General features: G+C 43.2%; 1 protein-coding gene across 1 annotated transcript in view; it reads left to right on the top strand.

The window, feature by feature from the left end:
- The first annotated feature begins 354 nt into the window (after window positions 1-354).
- Ctse (cathepsin E) overlaps window positions 355-6,000 on the top strand; it is a 30,861-nt gene continuing 25,215 nt past the window's right edge. Inside the window, exon 1 of the mRNA XM_057770384.1 lies at window positions 355-545. The gene's annotated coding sequence lies outside the window, so the exon portion shown is untranslated. The remainder of the gene's footprint in view (window positions 546-6,000) is intronic.

Genomic DNA, 6,000 nt, shown 5'->3' with positions numbered 1-6,000 from the left:
TTTGCAGAAATAATGTTCTCTACTGACTCTGAGTGTATTCTTTATTTGATTATTTTAATTTTTATGGAAACAAACTCTCATGTTTCCCAGGCTAGCCTCAAGTCAGTACGTAACTGAGGCTGGCCTTAAATTTCTGATAAGTCTGTGTCTATCACGTGTGGGGATTACAGACCCACACTACCCATGCCCAGCTTCCCTTAGTTGACTTTCAAGCCTGCTCCTCGTTTATTTCAGAAACCATGCACATTTCCTCATTTATTTCAGAAACCACACACATTTCCTGTAAGCGCCAAAAAACGGTACGCCTATCTCACAGCCTCATTTGCTCCTCATCTGGAGGTGCCTCATCTGACTTCAGAAGCGTCTGCATGGTTATCTCCATTTGCAGCTGAGGTGGCCAAGAGATAAGAGTTGCTTAAGGTCGGAGTTAGCAAACAAAAATCGGTGTTTCCACAGAGTTCTCGGTCTCGGTCTCCGAGCTGACCAACCACTTTCTACAAGAAAACTGTATTCTTGGCATTTTTGTTTCTCTGGTAACTTCATAGGTAAGTGGCTTATAATCTTACTACAAAATTTTCTGGTAAATGACAATGTGATGCTTTATTTAACAAAATCCACTTATTATGATGATTTTCTGACAGGGGAAAATGAGGCTAGCATTTGCTTGTTTCGCAAGTTACAGTGAAATGACTTTGCAGGTGCTCCCCACAGAGGAACTTTTGAAATTTTTGTTTGTTTGCTTGCTTGTCTCACTATGGAGGTCAAGCTATCCTTGAACTCCCTTTGGTCCTCATTCCTAGTGCAGGGATTCCAGGCTTATACCACCATGCCCTACTATGTTTATGTAAATGTTTTTAAATCCCCTATTAGTATTTGTGTACTGATGAAATTTGAGGTTTAACATTATAAGTCATTAGTCTGAATGGTACCTCTAAGTTCCCAGTTTAAGTCTGTAAGATTTTTAATATGGTACAACTCATTTTTATTGTAATTATGTCCATGTATCTATCTATCTATCTATCTATCTATCTATCTATCTATCTATCTATCTATCTATGTCTGCATTTCATTAGTAAATTAGAGCGCATTGCATATGAACTGCTAATTGATTCACAGCTGTTACTAATACATTGCTCAAAGACATTTCTTCAGGACAAAAGTAACTGAGGAACCAGGAGTGCTGCCACACTTCTTTGATCCCAGCACTTGGAGGCAGAGGCAGACAGATCTCTGAGTTTGAGGCCAGCAGCCTGGTCTACAGAATGAGTTCCAGGACAGCTAGGACTACTAAGAGAAACCGTGTCTCAAAAACCAAACCAAACAAATAATACTGTTTCCATAGTAAAATATATAGTTGGAGAAGGATAATATAGATATTTACTAGATTATCAGTTAAAAAATCAAAACTGGGCTATAATCATTTGAGGAAATAAGGACACAAGGCTGAAGAAAATTATAACTATCATGTTAGATTTCAACATCCTAAGGCTGTCAGAACAATATATCAAAAAGTTCTGGTGACATTTGTGAATTCTATCATGTTAGCTAGGATGGCCTGACTTTGGCTAAGCCTTGAAAACAGGGCAGCCAAATAAAAAATTGAAGCTATAAAAACAGAAGAATCTATTTGAAACCTTTGTGACTTTAAAAAGTCAATGGCACGGGGACCATTCTCCTAGAAAGCATCAACATTATTAAGCATATAGATTCTTGAACATAAACCAAAGCTATACTGTTGATGGAGGGGCGGGGCTGAGTCCCCGGCACCCAGCCGCCCGCATGGCTAGCATATGCCCCGAAATAATTACACGGAAACTGTATTCTTTTGAACACTGTCTGGCCCATTAGTTACAGCCTCTTATTGGCTAGCTCTTACATATTGATCTAACCCATTTCTAATATTCTGTGTAGCACCACAATCTGGCTTACCAGGAAAGATCTTAACCTGCGTCTGTCTGGAGTGGGAGAATCATGGCAACTCCCTGACTCGGCTTCTTTCTCCCAGCATTCTGTTCTGTCTACTCCGCCCACCTAAGGGTTAGCCTATCAAATGGGCCAAGGCAGTTTCTTTATTAATCAACCAATGAAAGCAACAGATTAGAAAGAAATCACTCCCACATCATTATACTATTGAAAATGTATACTTAATAAATACATTTTCTCTGCTCTAATTTGTCATATTTAAAGTAAAATCTATGACAACATAAACATCTTGTTTTTTGTGTTTTGGCTCTTGTCAATGTGGCTTTTTGTTCTGTTCTGTATTAGGGATTGAGCCAGGTCCTTCTGTATGCACGCTAGCCCAGTGTTTATCCTGAGCCATATCTCTACTACATCAATTTTCCCATACGCAGAACTTAAATGTTGATGTACAGAATGTGCAGAAAAATATCAAGAATAAGAAACTTAGAAAAATTGAATTTTACCTAGTAGATAAAAGTGTTGTTCCTGAAGTATATATCGCTTGTGCTGAACAAATGCTAGACTTCAAGATAGAAAGCACACGAAAAAGAAAACTCATTTTGATTGTGAGTCATATGCTCCAAAAGTCAGTATCAGATTTTCCGCTCTATATTAATGGCAACACTATCCCTTTAAAAGAAAGGTTTGTGATACTCAAGAATTATGGCCTTTTCACTATTCAGGATTGTATGCATAAATTGAAAAGGTGTAGTGAACATGAACTTCTATAACCTTTAGAAACACACGATTGACACTGAGGCATGAGGCAAGAAGTGTGATAATGAAACATTGGTGCAAGGAACCAAAAATGATTTGGGAGATGTCTCAACCAGAAAAATGTTTGCTGCACAAGGGCGAGGTCCTGCTTTGGAGCCCCAACACTTACCTAAAACTGAGCAGGGTGACCCGTATTTCTGGTCCAACACTTAGTGGGGGTAGATTCTGGAGGGAGGCAGGTGATGCTGGGAGTTGTTGGCCAGTCAGTCTTGCTTCTGCTTCAGTAAGAGACCCCGTCTCAAGGGACTGTGGCGGTGATGGAGCAGAACACATACTCCTCCAATCTCTACATGTGTACATGGCCGCATGCACCTGCACGCATGCACCTGCACGCATGCACCTGCACGCATTCACCTGCACACCACACACACCAAGCAGAAGTAAATAAACATGAATAAGTGGAACATGTAGAGGAAGTCACCCAATGTCAACCCCCAGCCTCTACACATAACATGCTAGCATGTGCACACACACACATGCATGCACATGCACATATACCCCCCCCACACACATAAAGAGTAACTAAAATCTGTCAGCTTTTTCTTGAATATAATTGGCTTACATCGTGCCACAGCTATCTACAGAACAGCATGCAGGGCACGGCCCACTGCCGCTATTGTTGCTGCCAGCATATACGGACCTGGGTGGTGTCAGTCAGCAGTGGGAAATGTACTTCTGACATCTAAAATTTAAAAGCTGCCCATCTGGGATGCCAGCAGCAGTTTCCATAGAAATAAGATGCCAGAAAAAGCAAGCATCAAAACTGCCTCAGAAAATTTTCTTTCCCTGGGATTGATTTTATGACTGAAGCTGGCTCATATCCAGAGATATACATTGTCTGTTGTTTGGGGTTCAGTTATTTCACATATAATTCACATGGGATCAACTTGCATTTACTATGTAAACACATAGTAAACACATGTCAGGATACAAATACTCTCCACTGAATCTATTTGCAAAGTGTGTCTCTGTGTGTTCCTCCTCTCCTTCCACTGAGCGTCTGTTCTGGTGGGTGGCGATGGGGGCGGGTGGATAAACATCAAAGGTGAATAATTATCTGTAAGTAGTAATTTGCAAATTCTTTATTTTTCTATTTTATTTTGTTTTGTTTGAGACAGAGTCCCACTAGTTAGCTCAGGCTAGCCTCAAACTTCCCATTCTCCTGCCGTAGCCTTGAGAGTGCTAAGGCTATAAGGCATCCACCACCTCACCCAGAACATCTTTCTTTGGTGGGGTTGGATGGTCTCTGTAATGAATATATCTTGAACTAAAAGGGAGAGAAAAGAGGAGAGGCAGGAAGAGGTAGATGGGAGGAAGCTATAGAAGGCACTCTCACGCCCCCCCCCCCCGGGTTGTCAGGCCTCTCGGAGGCTAATGGTGAGGTTCACGGTCCTGGAGTAAAGCTGAGACATGGACAGGGGAGGGCAGGGCAGAGGAATGGGCCGCAGACTCTGAAAGCAGCAGAGCTGTGCCTGTGGAAGAATTCTCCTGACAATAAAACACCACCCTACATTCCTTTTCAGTCCCGAGACTATCTCCCTTCTGTGGCCACAAAATTCATTTATCTTCCTGCGCTGACCTTTTCTGGTAATGTCTTCTGTCTTATAGATTGCTAAAGTGGCTTAGCAAAAAAAAAAAAAAAAAAAAAAAAAAGAAGAAGAAAGAAAGAAATCTCCCCTGATAAATGATGCAGGGTTAGACTATCTCCGCTTTCCCAGATTCCTATTTGTATAACGTCGCTTTCATCCAGGTCACGCAACAATCTGAGACTTCTCAGAGTCACTTTGTGTTCAGCTTCCTTCGAAATCCAAAGTCAAGCACATTAAATACAAAATGCGTGTGCACTGTAAAGTAAGACGGGAAACAGGCTTACACATCTTTGGGGGCTCGGGGAGGATCTGCCCCTAGAGCAGCTCCAAGTCCCAGGTCCTCCAGTCCTCCACCCAAGGTCTAACCTACCTTCTTACCACCCATTTTTCTCTATCGTTTTCTATTGTGTCAGTTCCTATGAGGAGCTCACTGGCTGGCCTGGAGGAAGCGGGGCCAGCATCTATGCTCCACCTCCCAGCCGAGCCTCCCACGCCTTCCTCTGCAGCTGTCTGCTCCCTGTCCGCCATTTTCAGCCTCCACTAACTTCACCGCAGAACCCCGAACACCTGGACGTCCTTGTCATGCATGCTGTTTGCGAGGATCTCAGTCAGGTCCCGCTTTGCCTATAGGAGGGAACATCTGTATGTGTTCATTCTTCTGACGGCAGGACAGCAGAGCAGGAGACGGGGAGGGGAATGCACCTGTCCAGAAGGCAGATTGCAGGTTAGGGAGCCACCAAGAAGCCCCGAGAGAAGTTCAGATCAGCAAAAAAGCTGACTACTCAGCATGTCCTGGCTAGTCAGCATTTATTGAGTGCTTACTGTATGCTCGCTGTTTTGAAAGACTCCAGTTCTCCATACTGATTGACATAAACTTCTCTTAGCAGTTTCCAAAAATGCCACAGTATAACACAAATTCTAGTTGGTCTTAATAATAAAATCTCAGGCCTGGCAGTGATGCCTTTAATCCCAGAATCGGGAGGCAGAGACAGGTGGGCTGAGGTGGATATGAGTTCAAGGCCAGCCGAGTCTACAGAGTGTGTTCCAGGACAGGCACCAAAGCTACACAGAGAAACCCGGTCTAGAAAAAAATCAATAAAACAAACAAAGCAAAAATAATAAAAACTCAAAGTCAGATGTTCGGGGGTGAAAACTGAGAGATCAGAGAAGCAGAGTGGCCAGTCTCTAGAGAATTCTCACCTCTACCAATGCTCAGACAGAAAGGGCGATCCTATCCTCAGACTGCATCCTCAGACTTACTGCTTAGACTGTGCATCCTCAGACTGCATCCTCAGACTGCATCCTCAGACTACATCCTAAGACTGCATCCTCAGACTGCATCCTCAGACTGCATCCTCAGACTGCCTTTAGCCCCTGTCTCCTCTCATCTTATATTCCCTCTGCCCAGCCATATCACTCCTGTCTCCACCTCCCTGGTGCTATGGTCCCAAGTGCTGGGATCACCTTTGTGTGAGTTCTGTTTCTCTTTTAGACAGATTCAGTCTTTTGTAGCCCAGGATGGCCTTGAACTCACAGAGATCCGTCTGCCTCTGTGTGTGCCACCACCACCTGGCCTCTATGGCTAACTAGTGGCTTAGCTCGGCACTCTGATCTTCAGGCAAGCTTTATTTGTTAAGACATAAACAAAATATTCCCACAGTCACAGTGTCCC

Source organism: Chionomys nivalis, chromosome 5, assembly GCF_950005125.1.
Source record: "Chionomys nivalis chromosome 5, mChiNiv1.1, whole genome shotgun sequence".
NCBI lineage: Eukaryota > Metazoa > Chordata > Mammalia > Rodentia > Cricetidae > Chionomys > Chionomys nivalis.
Note: the sequence above shows the minus strand (reverse complement) of the source record. Positions and strands in the feature narration are given on the sequence as shown.